The 15768-nt window shown below is 46.5% G+C and overlaps 1 long non-coding RNA gene across 1 annotated transcript; it reads right to left on the bottom strand.

Moving 5' to 3' along the window:
• Window positions 1-11457: 11457 nt before the first annotated feature.
• Window positions 11458-15737, bottom strand: LOC115497108 (uncharacterized). Its single transcript, XR_003962684.4, has 2 exons — window positions 12075-15737; window positions 11458-11857 (listed from the first exon to the last, which is right to left on the bottom strand). It is a non-coding gene; the product is annotated as an uncharacterized lncRNA (long non-coding RNA).
• Window positions 15738-15768: the final 31 nt, after the last annotated feature.

The raw sequence follows: 15768 nt of genomic DNA, 5'->3' as shown, positions 1-15768 counted from the left end.
AAATAGGCCATGTGGAATGGCAGATGTGACTAAACCTGAGTGGCTGCATGTCACGAGCCCAAAGATAAAATGATGAGAATCAGCACCAATAAACCAGCCCAAGAGTGAGAGGATGGGCCAGGCAGCGTTTGGTTCCTCATTATCAAACATGTCAAGAATAACCAAAACAAATACTTAGCCCAACCTTGGATGAGTACAGGATTAGATAGGAGAGTGCAGAAGGTTATTGTGATCCCAAATCATGGCAAATACCGACTTCCCTTTGGACTTTAGCAGAAAATATGTTTTTGAGTGTTGCCTGTGTGCCCTGAGAGGTGCCCTGGACTCTGTTTGCTCTCACACAAAGTCCACGGGTTGGGGGGAGACCTGTCCTGCTACTGCCAAAGCCTGTTTATCTTGCTTAATTATTTACTGGAATTCAGTTCGGTGCTGCCTGCAGTGGCAAAGGAGGGGATCCTGTGGGCAAGCCAGGGCACTGGGATGGGGTTTGTTCTTTTAGAAAGGGACTGGGATGGGGTTTGTTCTTTCAGAAAGGGACTGGGATGGGGTTTTATTCTTAGAAAGGCACTGGGATGGGGTTTGTTCCCTTAGAAAGGCACTGGGATGGGGTTTATTCCCTTAGAAAGGCACTGGGATGGGGTTTGTTCCCTTAGAAAGGAACTGGGATGGGGTTTGTTCTTTCAGAAAGGGACTGGGATGGGGTTTTATTCTTAGAAAGGCACTGGGATGGGGTTTGTTCCCTTAAGAAGGCACTGGGATGGGATTATTCTTTCAGAAGGGCACTGGGCTGGGTTTGTTCCCTTAGAAAGCAGCATGGCCTGTACAGCACCCGGGAGGAAGGGGAGCACAGCTGGTCCTGTTTTCCTGGGAAGAACAGAGCCAGTGGAAGCTGAGGGACTGGAAGGAGAGTGTTCTGGGGTGATGCAGTGCTCCCCACGGGGCTGCCCTTCCTCTTTTCGACGTGGCACTGCCAGCAACAGGAAAGCCACCAACGTCACCGTAGATGTGCTCCCGTCCCGTTCAGCACTTGGCACAGAGCCCCCTCCCCAGCGGTGCTGCACGGCTGGGGCAGGTGATTTCTGCAAACTTCCTGCAGAAGGCCTTGGCAAAGTGCTCTGGCAGAGCCCCAGTCCCCACTGGGGGCAAACAGATCCACTCACTGACCCCCATCCCTTCCCTTTGCCCCCCTTGGCTCATCCCCATGCAAACAAAGCTCAGCAGGAGCAGAAAAGGACAAACCCGGAGGCTCCTGGGCTGCCACTGCTCCCAGTGTCAGCACTTGGCAGAGCTGTTCTGAGATTTGGCTTGCTAATGTCTGAGGAGTTGAGATGAGAACGATTATGGAGATGAGAGACAGAAGTCTGGGACAAATGCTGCTGGATTGCTTCTTATGGGGCATGTTCTCATCTGCAGTCCTTTGTAATTGCAAAAAATGGTGCCTTGCAGATACTTTGAAGGGACTGGAGACAGACAGATGCATCTCCTCATCAGGCAGTCTGTCTTGATAGGCAGCCAAGATCCCAGGGGAGCGTGCATTATTTGCTATTATCATCGTCACCACCTCCCCTAACCTCATTTCCCTGGAGGTTTGACTCCAGTGGAAATGCATGAAGGGCTGTCCTGGGGTTTAGGCTGTTTTTGGCAACCATGCTGCCACACAAGTGCTTCCCATGGAATTTGTGCCTAAGGAATGGGTCACACACTGCCCAAATCCCCCTGAACGCTGCTGGTTTTTCCTGCAAGCTGCACTTGAACACCACGAGAGAGCAAAAAACTGAGAGTGCTGTGAGACACCTGCAGAAGCTGCCTGGTTCCCCTCAGACAACAACTCGAGTGGAGGAAAGCAGGACAGCACAAAACCAGTAGCAACGAGCAGAAGTTGTTATGTTTGTGCCAAAACAGAGTGATGAGCCCTGAGCTCTTTTTGCATATTGCATGTGCAGGAACATGATGTCAACAACTCCCTGCTGCAACAGGAAACAGAAGATAAGATTTGGTGAAGCTTCAGCTCTTCCTGAGAACTGACCTGCCACTGTTTTCATTTCTGTTGTGCTTCACAAAGCCGAGGTTACCAACACAAATAATCTTTTTTGGCAACTTCAGCCTCACTTTTGTTTTCCAAACAGTTTTAGGTGATTGCCAGTACATCTTTTATTTCTAAATACTTGCCTAATTTTGAGATAGATGTGTGTATACAAATGCTGCTCCATCTGTAGTTTGGGCTGTACAGCCACAGCGTGGAACTTCCTGACTGAATGAGAAAGAGGAATAAAAAAGAAAAAGAAAAATGATGTGCTAGTCATAATTACTAGGCATTCCAGAATATATTTCTGGAGAAGTTATTTGTCCTAAAGATTCATATGCCTGCTTTATAATTGCCAGATGACTATGCAAATATTAGCAGTGACATGACAACAAATGACATCCCCCCACGTATGGAAATGAAGCGAAATCTAAATTTACGAGCCACTCATTTTCATTATTCATCTAAGCCTAATCACAAGCACTGGGAAATGTCACTGTAAAATCCAGTGAGGTTTTTTTTTTTTAATGAACTGAAAATCAGAGTGCTGTTTCTTTACTCTGGCAGCTCCCTGAATTTAGCACCTGCTGCCCCTGGTGTGCTCTCAGCCACGGCAGCTGAAATTCCTCTGAGTTTGTGGGGCACTGATGCCTGAGAGCCCAGAGAATGATGCTCCACGTGTAAAACTGCTCCTGAAGGGAACAGAGGCTGGCACAATGGAGCCACTGATTAAGGAGAACAATCCTGGAGGATTTCCTATTATGCCGAGTTCAGGAGGAAACAGCGAAGCAACGCAAAGGAAATGAGTGCATTTGCTCAAAATGAAAAGGTCAGCCAGCCCCAACTTTTCAGCTTTGATATAAACCATTCCAACTCCCATTTTTGTCGCAGATTATAGCTTCCCAAGGCCCTCAGGAAGTTGACAGAGAGATTGTGAGGTTATTGGGTGGTGTGAGAACGGAACTCCCTATGATTTACAAACTTGTCATTGCGGCACAGCCACTTCTGTGCAACGAAGAACAAAGCATCCACCCAGCAGCATCCCTTTTGCATCCTCATCACACAGCTTTAAATAACAGCTGCAGTCAGCAGCAGAGACATTCAGGCTTCCCCCTTAAACCCCTGCAAAGGGAGTTTAACAGAATGCAACGTGGACAGGCAAAAGCTGCAAACCTACATCCTAATTCATTCTAAGCTACATCTACATTCATTCAAATCTAGATTCTCCCAGATCTCCTTTGCATGGACGTTGCTCAGAGTTAAACAGCAGTGACTGTAAATACAGCAAAATCTTTGATGCAAAGTTATTGTTTCATTTGGGAAAAAAACATACAGGACTCCTGGGTTCCATCCACAATAATCCCACTGCCTCCCTATCACAACTTAATCTCTGAATATAATTCCCTTATTTATAAAATAGAAACAATAATATTTAACTTTCTGTCATGGGCCATTGTGAAGTGGTGAATCTTCACTGCTTGTCTGAAGGAAAACCAAATTATTGCTGCCTGATCAAATTGACTATTTCAATTAATGCAATAGAGGCCATGGGATTCATATTATTTCAGTTATGCCTCAGCTTTCTCAGCTTTTGTACAGCTTTGAAAACCGACTCTCAACTCTTTCTGTCTGTTGAAAACAGATGCTGAACTTGCTGATGCAGGTGTAAAAGGGTTTTATGGGATTTTAGCTACGGAAGGACACAGCACACAGAGGGAAACCACGGCACTGCTGAGGTTAATGGGAATACTCACAGCATACAATACAAACCAGCTCCTTGTACAGCATCTTTTGTATCTCAAGGGCCTCACTAAGACATAACTCAAATACCAAATCTAAAATGCTTCCAAACACTACCTAAGACAAGACTGGTAGAACAAAATTTCAGCCCATGTTACTTGAATGTATAATGAAAAATCCATTAGTGACTCACTTTTCCTAAGGATAGAAGGCAGCATCCTTATGAGTCAGCTTTCTGCTGAGGAAAAACTCCTGCCTTCAATGGAGCAGGAGCCACACCACTGAAAAGAGCTCAATTATCAGCCATTACACTGTGGGACAGGGTGGGGAACAGGTAATGAAAAGAGCAAAAACACATGAAGGACTTAGCTCATGGAGGCCCTCTCAGCATTATAAGACTGACCTTTACATTCAGTGAGAAATGAGAGTTGCATCAATCCATCACCTGCCTGGGAAATTTACTGCAGACCTCTCTGGAAGTCGAAGCACACATGGGTGCTGTGGCTGCACTGCTAACAAGGGTAGGGTTAAAACAGGTAGGTGTCTGAATGAATGAAGAGGGGGAAAAGGGTAATTAAATTAAATGTACTGAGCATTATCAAATTTGGATGACTGTAAGGGATGAGAAAACTTTTGTAGAGTGTGACAGATAACATCTACGTATAAAGAAGATGTAAAGAAGATATAAAGAAACAATCATATATGTAAGAGTAAATGTGTTGAATACTGACCCCAAAAAAAGTGATATGCATTCTGAAATTGTTTAAAGAAAGTTTCTTGCATCTCTTTTAGAGTAAATGAAGGGAGTCACTTCTGTGAGCAAGGTACATTTTATTTTTCATCTCTCACTTCAGCTCCTAAGTCCTTACTCAAGCAAAACTCCCACTGGAGTCAATTAAATCTTTTTTCTGATTTGAACCAACATAACCAATGCAAGAAAAGCCTTTCAGGCTTGTCAGCTTTTTCACACCTCTGGGCTGCCTGCATCATCTGCAGCAGGGCTGTGTCCACATGAATCACAGCACCTCAGAACCACACAGCCACCGAGGACAGCCTTTTGGGGGCTGCCATTCTCCCTCAGATTCGTCCTACACTAGATCCATTCCACTGTCTTCAGCAAACTTCAGCGTGATTTTTGTGGGGGTGAGTCACAGAGTTTGGTCCTCCACCTGAAATAATATTATCAGTGGTTTTGGATGGCCACGATTCCACTGCGCTGCTGCTTCACGCTTCCACTCCTCCCCCTCAGCGCTCCTGCCTGGGATGTGCTGCCCACACAAGGCCACCGGGACAGGGACTGCAGCATCGTGCCACTCAGCAGCAGGACCTTTCTTTATTTATTCCCAAATAAGTTTCTCAGCTGTGTCACAGATGACCCATAAATCTTACTAAAACGGATTGATTTCACAGCGAGAGAACTCGCTGCTGAAATTCTTCACTTCCCCCTTCTCTGGCTCCCCCCTCCAGCATCTACCAGCAGTGGCTCAATCGCTTTTGCAATTAACAGCAAAAGGCAACAGCAAATTTTCTCCAGGCACTGGTGCTGGGAAGGAACTTTCCCTTCCAGGGGGTCACTTTCATCTTCCCACCAGTTTTGACCAATTATTGCCCTCTCTGGGGCAACCACAGCCACCTCACCCCATTTCCCTGCCCCGCCTCGGCAGGGACATGGGAACAGAACGTCACCTACGTGAACTTTACGTGGCCCCACGGGACCAGGGGAACACCAGAGGTTCCTCATTTACACAGAGCAGCTCCAGCCATGATTCATCTCTGCCTTGTCACTGTGACGGGGCTCCTGATGGCGAGGGGATGGCTGTGTCCTCCGTCACTCCCGTGTCCCCAACGTCCAGGCTCTCACAGAGCCTCCATGTGGGGAAATAGCAAAATGTAAAACCTGCCCGGGAAATTTCCCTGCAGCGTGGGAAAGCTGAGCTTCTCCTATTCCATCTCCTACATCTCCTCTGCAAGGCTTTGCTGGCTGTAGCTTGGTGTCCACCAAGCGTCCATTAAATCTCTGTCCTCCTGGAGAAAGGCCTTGTGTGAATTAACATCACAGTTTACATCAGTTCCCATGTATCAACCAAGGCCAGAGGACTGCTTAGAATATTGGAAGAGGGCTGAGGGATGTTGTCCTGCACTACAAACCAGTGGTAACTCGGCTGAGAACATCCTTCTCCATGTCAGGAACAAGTCCACAACACTGGGACGGGGAATCTGTCTGCTGTGACTCCCCTGAACAAGAGTGGGTTTTGATCTCTTTAAGCTTTGAAGTTTTAGGCTCAAGGAGTTAACCTCTGTGGACAGCCTATGTCCTCCATGGCTCTGACTTACCTCTGGAGGAGACCTTTTCCTGTACACAGGTTTGAGAGGGAATCCAGGAAAATCAGTTTCATTAGGCTGATGTTAGCCTCAGTGGCTGCCTCTGTAATGAAGTTTTCTTCTTCCTGATGCTGTTCACACCATTGTCACCAGCAAAAAACATCCACTGATATGGAAAAAGGACATCAGGGAAATTCCATTGAAATAAGGAGAATTGGAAAGTTTTCTTTTCTTTCTTCATTTTTTTTTAATAGGGTTCTTCCCACAATGATTTCAGGGAAGAGAGTGAGTGAGTAAGAAGATGAGGAAGGGGCAGGGAAATACCAAACACTTTCAGTGTACGCCCTCAAACAGTGAATGAAGATTGAAATCAGTAGAATGGAAACATTTGGGATGAAGAATGGAAGAAAGTGAAACACAAAGGATGAGAGACTAATGTTTCAGTGCTGGAGAAGTCATGATGAGCAGGACAGTCATTTTTACGTGTTTGTTATACCCATAAAACAAAGCCAACTAAAACAGAAGGGGCTAAATATTATACCAAATATTCCAGTGTTTCATTGCCTAGAGCTCAGAACTGGAATAACCAAGATCTTTGTACAGATTTCAGAGTTAGCAAAGGCCGAAAAATTTCCCTGGCCATCATAACTTTGGCAACCAATATTGCAGAATGCTAAAACAGGGACTTCAAGAGAACACGATAGGGATGTTTTCTAGACCTTCTTCCTCCCAGAACCTCATCCAATGCCTGCAGATTGCATGCCAGGCAATCACAATCTGCCCAAGAGCCTGACATGTTCCCCTCAGCGGCCTCTGACACCAGAAATGAAAGGTACAGACATATTTACACCATAGGATGCATCAGAGCCAAGGTGCATTAGCATATGGCAGCTAAGATGAATGTTTGGAAGTAGCCCAGTCTCTGAGTCAGACTGATCCTTTCCGTTCATAAACTTTAAAGTGCCAGGAAAAAAGCAAAAAAGTCCAATTAAAATAAATCCCAGCTAACTCCACTGCAGGCTTATCATCACAACGTGAGGAGGACAGGATTTTGTTCTTTCTCCTGTGAGAAACTTGAGCAAGAAGCCATGAAACGGCCTCAGCAGAGACAGGGTGAAAAGAGTGTTCTTTGGTGAGGGAGAAGTCTGGAGACTGCTGGGCCTGTCTTTCTCTGAAGGCTGGAGGAGTTTTCTGGAAGGGTTTATTTGTTGCTGTGGTGGAGTGATTTCTGATTTTGCACACCATCATTTGAAAGGAACCTTTCACTTCATTTCTGACCATTCATCTCCCCCAAGCACATCTCCTCTTAGCTTCTGCCTTAAGCTGGATTTATCCTCACCTCCAAGTTCCTGCACATGCCTACATGTGTGGTCTGTTTGTTCCCAGTTCCCTTCTGCTGGGAATTCCCTTCTCCAGCAGTTTCTCTCTCCATTTACTCCTATCTTTCCACTGCTCCCTTGCATGCTGTGTCTTACAGCACTCTCCTCACCCTATCTCAAGCCAACACCTTGAGACATTGTGGAGTCTCTGTTTGGCCAAGTGGTGATTGCTGGAGCTGGCACCAAGGATGGATTGGGTCACAAGGCATCTGGAACTGACCACCAAAACAAACCCCACCCCAAATCTGAGGCCAGATACTGTTTACAAGAGTGTGTAGTGACAGGACAAGGGGGAATGGCCTCAAACTGAAAGAAAGCAGCTCTAGATGGGAAGAAATTCTTCCCTGTCAGGGAGTTGATGCCCTGGCACAGGGTGCCCAGAGCAGCTGTGGCTGCCCCTGCATCCCTGGAAGTGTCCAAGGCCAGGCTGGATGGAGCTTGGAGCAGCCTGGGGCAGTGGAAGGTGTTCCTGCAGACGAAATAAGGCCAGAGATAATGATTTCTGCCTTAATTCATTAGAGGGTTAATAAAACATCTTTATAAAATATTTTTCTTTGGCCACACCCTGCTTTCTGCAACAGATTCTTTAGCACTGACAAAACCTCCCCAATTCCCTGACCATCCCAGCAGTGCCAAGAGACCGAGTGAGAACAAGGAAAACACAAGTCTCATTTGCAGCAGAGGCCGCAATTAAAAATCCATATCCTTACTATGAAAAAGATGGGAAAAAAAATAGGTATGTATTTCTTGTCTGTAGTGTCCCATTGGGCTTACTCAGCTGGACAGTATCTAGAGGAAATCCCTGAGAACGCTGATAAGGCAGCACAGAGGACATGCCAAAAGCAAGGCAGGGAAGTGCAGTTCAACATCTCACGCACAGGGCTGGCTCCAGAGGGGCAGAGGATGGCAGAAACCCACTAAGCTGCAGCAGCAGCACTGGCTGCCCACAGCAGGAGCTGGCAAGTCTTCCAAGGAAACTTCCAGAGCCTTGTTTGAGAAATTCCTCCTTGTCAAGCTGTTGTTTGGGTTCAATTCTTTGCTGCCTGAGGGCCTTTGTGATTGTGAAAAACGCTAATCACTTGGTTTTTAAAATTGTAAAAGTTTAATAGTGATAAAATGGTTATAAAAATAGTAATATAATATATTTATATATAATATATATAATATATATAATATAATTCGAGTAATAAAATTTAGACTTAGGACAATTATAAGACAATAAAAAGTAAAGAATTATGGATGTTTGGATGTTCTTGGACACTAAGTTATGAAAAAGTATACTTTCTGAACAAAGGAATAACTTTAAAAGCAATAGCTTGTTGCATATTCATATATTTCATACATGATGTATAAATTCTTTGTAAATTAAGAACTATTTTTGGTTTTTGTTAACTTCTTGCTTTAATTTGGGTGGTTTTAAAAAGATGGAGTGAAGGTGTAAGAATGTTTGTTTTTTTTGATGAGGAGGTAGTAACTTTTTATGGGCTTCTTTTGCTGATATTTCTGTGTGAAGAGTTGATTATCTCCTCTTTTTGTTTGAGCTTGCAACAAATTCTATATTACAGAGTTTCTATTTTAACATTATGTTGTAACTTAAAACTACATTTAACACACTACTTAAGAGAATTAATACAGCACAACTTTCTAACATCACACAAATAATATTCATTGTAACATTTGCGAAAAGCCAATGATAAAATACGCATTTTTCACTACGGCCTAGCGCTGCTGAATCCTCCCATAGTGGTTCTGCTGTAAAAAGCTGATTTCCACGTATTGCTGGTTTGCAGAGCTCCCAGCTGGGATGAAGCCACCCACTCAGAGAGGTCATTGTGGCACAGCATCCTCATCCCTGCTGAGCCTCGGTGCCCGTGCAGCGGCTCTGGGAGACATCCAAAGCAGCACTCAGGCACCAAAGTGCAACTCCTGCAGACTGTGCTGGCGCCTGTGCTGGTGAGAGCAGCCCAGGGAAGCTCTGCCAGCCCTGCTCAGATGCTCTCGGTGCCTGCAGCTCCTGGGGAACGCTGCCCGAGGTGCCACGAGGGCTGGAGCCTTGTCGTGCCCCACTGCTCTGCGTGGGCTCAATTCCCTCAGCTGCTCCTCACCTCCTCATCCAGAAATCAGTGGGGCTTTTGTCAGGAAGACCTCCCAGACCCAATTTCCCAGGCATGATGTAGGCACCAGCAGGGAAGTCTCAGGAGTGCTTATAGGTATGTAATATCAGTGAGTCAGGGACCCCTCCTCCAGTATCCTGTGGGAATCCAGAGCTTCCCTCTGGCTGCCCTGGCAGGTCTGGGACCCTGGCAGGGGTCAGGAACCCCCCTGGACAGAGCCCCCAGAGACACTGGCTGTGATCTCTGTCCATGGAAAAGAGTTTTCAGTCTTACAGGATGAATTACCAGCTCTGAGTGTTTGATATGAGTAATAATTAAGTGTGGCACGGGTGCAAAAATAAAATTTTAGGATTCTAGATGAGGGGTCCAAAGGGACAAGATGGAGGAAATTGGGTGTGTCTTGTCCTTTTTCTCCTTCTTCATGCCCTCCATGTTTCACTGTGGTGTTGGCATTTTTCTGTTGGTTCAGGCTGGGGACACACTGTCCAACGTAGGTGACAGATATTGGCACGTTATTGTAAATCCAGCACAGGTAGTTTGTGGTATTTAATGTTTGTAACATCCCACTGAGGGCAGAGCCCCACACGCTGCCCTGCAGGACAGAGCTGCGGCAGGGCAGCAGAACATGTTAGAGATAAACAGAATAAACAACCTTGAAACCAGCACAGACGAATTATGGCTTCTTCTTTGGCAGTGGGCTGACAGACAGAGACTTTCTATAATCTCAGAATCATCAATACCTGCAGATTCCAAGAGTATCCAAGCACAGTAGCTGTTTCCAAGGTAAAAGCCCTAATTCAGCTCCAGAAGTTCTCCACTTCTGGTCACACAGTGCCTCAGCCTTCAGAGGTTGGGCAGAGCACATTTTCCTCCCTTCCTTTCATGCCCTCAAGTTTCTCACACATTCTGTGTCAAAGGTCCACACCTGTCTCCCAGGGAAGGGCTCTCCAGCACTCAGTGAGTATTTAAAGCAGAGTATTTAAGCTCATCTCCCAGGCATATTTTCACTGACAAGACTGATTTAGATGTGGATGCCAAATGTGTTATCGAAGTCCAGAAGCAAACACTTTGTGGCTCTATATGAGTTTCACAGTGAGAGGATTTCCCACTGGCTGACATCGGAATCTCACCATCAGTGTACAGCCCACTTGAGTCCTTCAAGTCTTGGTCCTGAATTATTCCTCTCCAGAGTAAAGGGAATTTAAGGCATTTAACTCACTACGCAGCATTGAGAATCAGGTGTAACCCTCGACTCTCTTCTGCTAATCCCAGCTCTCCTTGAGATCTGGCCCTCTTAGTGTTCAAAGTCCTCTATCCAGGATTTCAGCCTAGTTAACTGTTAACTTGCATCTCCCTTTGACCATGACCTTTGGCCAGGTGTTTGCAGTCTCCTGAACCACACTGAACACTCACCACCACAGGGGTGCTGTACAAAGCATGAGGTAAGCCTGGGACAGGGGCTGCAACTCCCTTGTGGCATTCATTTCCACACTGGAAAAAGAAATAAAATACAAAAATACAAAAAATGTTCTGCTCGCTGTGACTTTCCCATAGTAAATTCCTGGCACCCAAAACGTGCCAGGAAACAGGCTTGAAAATAGGCAGTTTGTATTAAAAACAGGGTAAATTTTTTAGGGGCTTCAAGAGTGGCAGATTCCCCTGAGCATTTTCCCAGTGTCACAGCACAAGGGAAAGGCCATGTGGCTTCACAGATCCCCTTCTCCACACTTATAAACATCAGCTGTACCCATCCCTGTGACTGAAAAATAATGAGATTATTTCTTCTGCCTATTGAGCAGGAAGAAGAAGAGAGGTGGTTGTTATGTCTTCTTAAGGAAAGAGTGTAGCTATTCAATAAAGAGGTAACTTACACAGTAAATTCAGTAGATATTCATTTATTTTATTGTGTATTTTAAGTCTAATCTTGCAAAAATAGCTGGACAGCATTACAAGTGGTAATGATAAACAAACCACGCTGCAACAAGACTTTAAGACAACATGTAAAGCTTGCTTTTTGTTCCCTGGAATTTGGGGAGTACTGCCAACACACAGCTTATCCAAATCCTAAGAGGAAGGGCTGAACTTTCATTACTGATTATACTTAGCACAGCACTTGTATTTGAATTCTTCACCTCCACGCGCATCCTGTTCCTTCAGCAAGATTTCCTCAAACGCCGTTATTTATATTTTGAAAACGCTTTATACCATTTTTTTTTTCCTTTTCATTCTCTGCAGTGTTTTTTCCTTTTCCTGAGCGGCTCAGGGCTCCAGGCCACACCCTGCAGAACACAACACATAATCGGGGGCACCCGCCCCGCGGAGCAATGCGCTCACTGCCATTCCCAGCCCACCCCGCCACACCAGCGCTGTAAATGAAATAAAATCACCCGGGGAAATGGCCTGGGGTGGGCCCTGCCTCGCAACATGCCAAAGAAAAGCCACGGGGCAGCTTTTGGCCTCTGCAGCAGAAGGGGAATAAGTGAATAAGCACTGCACCTTGCTCAGAGTCATGGCACATTCCCCACTGATGAACGAAGGCCAGTTGACCCGAAGGATGAGTGTGTGTACCCAGCTTTGCCTTTGGCAAACACTGCTGCTCATGACCCAGTCACTGCACCCACACCAAGCTCCCCATGCAAGAGCTGTGGCATGAGTCAAAAACAAAAAAGGGAATTGTATATATGAGTGTTACAGGATGTTAGATCAGTCCAAACTGTGCTGGACAGGTAAGGATTGAGGTTGCACTTTTCTGGGAAAGAGAAAACTTCCAGAGTACAAAATTGAGATAAGTAAAATTCAGAGAATCATGGAATATGCTGAGTTGGAAGGGATAATCCAAGTCCAGCTCCTGTCCCTGCATAGACTCCCCAAAAATCCCACCCTGGGCATCCCTGGAGCACTGTCCAAACCCTCCTGGAGCTCTGGCAGCCTCGTGCCTATTTCCTGGGGAGCCTGGGCAGTGCCAGCACCCTCTGGGGGAAGAATCTTTCCCAAAATCCACCCCAACCCTCCCCTGGCTCAGCCCCAGCCCTTCCCTGGGTCCTGTCCCTGTCTCAGGGAACAGAGATCGGAGCTGCCCCTCCGGAGGAAGCTCCAGGAGACCTCCCCTCAGTCTCCTCAAGGCTGAATTATCAAGGATTAATATAAACTCTGTAATAACTTCATTAATGTGAAGTCAAAACTTAAAAATAGCATAGCAACTGGAGATGAAGACTATCCCAGAAACCTGGACATGAATCATTTTACCTGCAAAAACAAATTTATTAAATAAATAACGAAGAAGATTGTTCAAATAAAGCACTTTTTGGCCACTATTTTTTTTCATAGGAAGGAGGTACCAGTTTTGGTGTTGTGAGACATTGGTCAGGAATTCAGATAGACTCATCCGTGATCTGATTTATCTGTAACAAAGTGATCTGGAATGAGGAAAATGCTCTTTTTTCTTACAAGAAGAATTATGAACATGGATTAGGAGTGAAGGGATTTGTTTGCTAATTTAAAACTGAAGCTGATCTTTCTCTGTAGTCTTAGGTAAATCAATTCATCCTCCTGCTTTGGTTTCTTGGTTGCTAAAGAGGTCTGAAAATATTGGTGTAGTGGTGTCAGAGTAGCAGTTTGGCCCGATGAACATTCCCAATGCAATTTGAAGAGAAATTATAGTTTTAAGCCTTCTGTTGTCAAAAGAAGGCTGATTTATTGCTCCCATGAAAAGTTAACTTTTCCATCAGCTGTCAGTATCAGTTTGCTCGTTCCAGTTCTAATGGTGGGACAACCACCTCAGATGAACCCCTTGCTTCTGGTTCCCATTCTGACACACTCCATGAGCTCAGCTGCCCCACCCAGCTGGACTGGGGACAAATTCCTGCTCTTATCTCCAGCTCGATGGAAGCCTTATGCAATTAAACAGTATTGTGATGAGGGCTTATCTCAGGGCATTAACTTCTTCTTCCCTTGGCAAGGATGTGAGCGAGCTGGACCCAGCTGCAAAGCTGCTCTGAGCCCATTGCTTTCTCCAGTCTGACCTTTTAGTGGAAAATCAAATAAAATCCGCACAACGCGAGCTCTCGCTGCGCTGTGTTCTTGAGACTCGAGCCTGCAGGAGGGGAACTCTTCAAGGCCACCTCCAGATTTATCTAGGGTACAAGTGAGGAGCTTTTGTAAACCCTTCAGCACTCTCCTGGCTCCTGAGAGAGCTGATGGCTCTGCACAGGACAGTTAATAACAACTAATGATGTGGGGGCCTTGCCAGGAGCACTTGGTTGTGTAACCACCTCGTCAGGCACTGTTTGTTTTGGTTTTTTTCCACAACGATCCTCCCCCCCTGGCTATGCCTGTGCAATGGCTTGACCTCATGAGAGATGAGAATTGTCTCATTAATTTTACTGGGCTGCTCAGTTTTGGAGCAGAGTGTGAAGTGCAGCAGGATTTTGTGGCTGATCTGTTATCAATCTGCTGAATGTGCTCGCACAATGCACTCAGATAATTTAGGTGTCTGAGATCAAAAAAACCCAAAAAAACCAATTATTTTTATCTATTCCCTGAGGGCTTCTGGAGGATAATGCTGTGTTATCTCATACTTGGGACTCCTCCAGTTCAGTTTCTCATATTCCCAGCATGAATTATTATCTCTTTCTTTGAATGAAAATGGTATCGATTAACAGCTCTGACTCTTCAGTAGTTTTGCCCTGCTTGTTTCAATCTGAATTTTTTTGTTTTAAGCAGGCATGGGCCTAGTTCCTATGTGATGGGGAAAAAAATGGAAAGATGTGAATCTCTTAGTAAAGAAATTATGACAGCAGGAGGAGGAAGAAAGGTAAAGAATCAATTAGAAATGCGGTATATTGCATACTCAGATTGCTGTCTTCTCACTCTTTCTCTTGCCCTGCTTTTAGACTTAAAGGCAAGAATAGTTGTATTTTGTTCCTGCACTGCATGTGAGCGACAGCGATTCTGAACACAGCAGCAGTCACACAGCCTGCAGCAAAGCATCCCTGAGGGACACTGCTAGCTGGTGACAGAATTATGGGAAGGAGCAGGGATGGTGCATGGAGCAGGACAGGATTAGCCTCGTGCACTGCACTGAACCTGCCAGGGATGCCGCCAGAAAAAGGCATGCAGGCAAAACGGAAAGGTTGGAGAAATGCCTCATCTATCAAAGGGGGAGCTTTTTTAACTTTAATCCCTTGTCTCCAGTAAAATTGCATTAAAAAAAAAGATTTCCAAGAGCAGGTGAAAGAGCTCTGCTGGCCCTTAAAAGACCTTATCATAGAGTCATGGAATGGTTTGGATTGGAAGGGTGCTTAAAGCTCAAGTGCCACCAGTTGCCACAGGCAGGGACACCTTCCACTGTCCCAGGCTGCTCCAGTCCCAGTGTCCAGCCTGGCCTTGGGCACTGCCAGGGATCCAGGGGCAGCCACAGCTGCTCTGGGCACCTGTGCCAGGGTCTCCCCATTCTCACAGGGAACAATTCCTTCCTAATATCTAAGCTAAACTGAAATGGTGCCCAGGGATGGAGGGGTGGGTGCTCTTCCTTCCTTTGAGGGCACTTGGAGGTGTGAGACCTTCTCCTGCCTGCAGACACAGCCCGTGGCACAGCCCCTGGCACACGCCGCTATCGGGGCGATGCTGAGAGTGCAAACGATGCTGGACAAAGCCTGAAACACCTCCACACTCCGGTCTGGAGCACCAGGAGCGGCTGAGGGAGCTGGGAAGGGGCTCAGCCTGGAGCAAAGGAGGCTCAGGGGGAACCTTGTGGCTCTGCACAGCTCCTGACAGGAGGGGACAGCCAGGGGGTCGGGCTGTGCTCCAGGAACAGGGACAGGAGGAGAGGGAACGGCCTCAGGGTGGGCATCAGCAGGAATTTCCCCATGGAAAGGGAGCTCAGGCACTGGAACTGCCCAGGGAGGTTTGGATCCCCATCCCTGGAGCGTCCCAGGAAGGGCTGGAGGTGGCACTCGGTGCTCTGGGCTGGGGACAGGGTGGGGATGGGACTCGATGATCCCGGAGCTCTTTTCCAACCGAAATAATTCCGTGATACCGTGCTGCCAGCGCCCTGAGCGCCACGGGGCTGAGCGGGGCACGGCGAGCGGACCCTGCGAACCGCGGGAGCACCGCGGGCCCGCATCCCGCATCCCTCACCCCTCATCCCGCATTCCTCATCCCTCACCCCGTATCCCTCACCCCGCATCCC

The sequence above is a fragment of the Taeniopygia guttata genome, chromosome 13 (genome assembly GCF_048771995.1).
Source record: "Taeniopygia guttata chromosome 13, bTaeGut7.mat, whole genome shotgun sequence".
Taxonomy (NCBI): domain Eukaryota; kingdom Metazoa; phylum Chordata; class Aves; order Passeriformes; family Estrildidae; genus Taeniopygia; species Taeniopygia guttata.
Note: the sequence above shows the minus strand (reverse complement) of the source record. Positions and strands in the feature narration are given on the sequence as shown.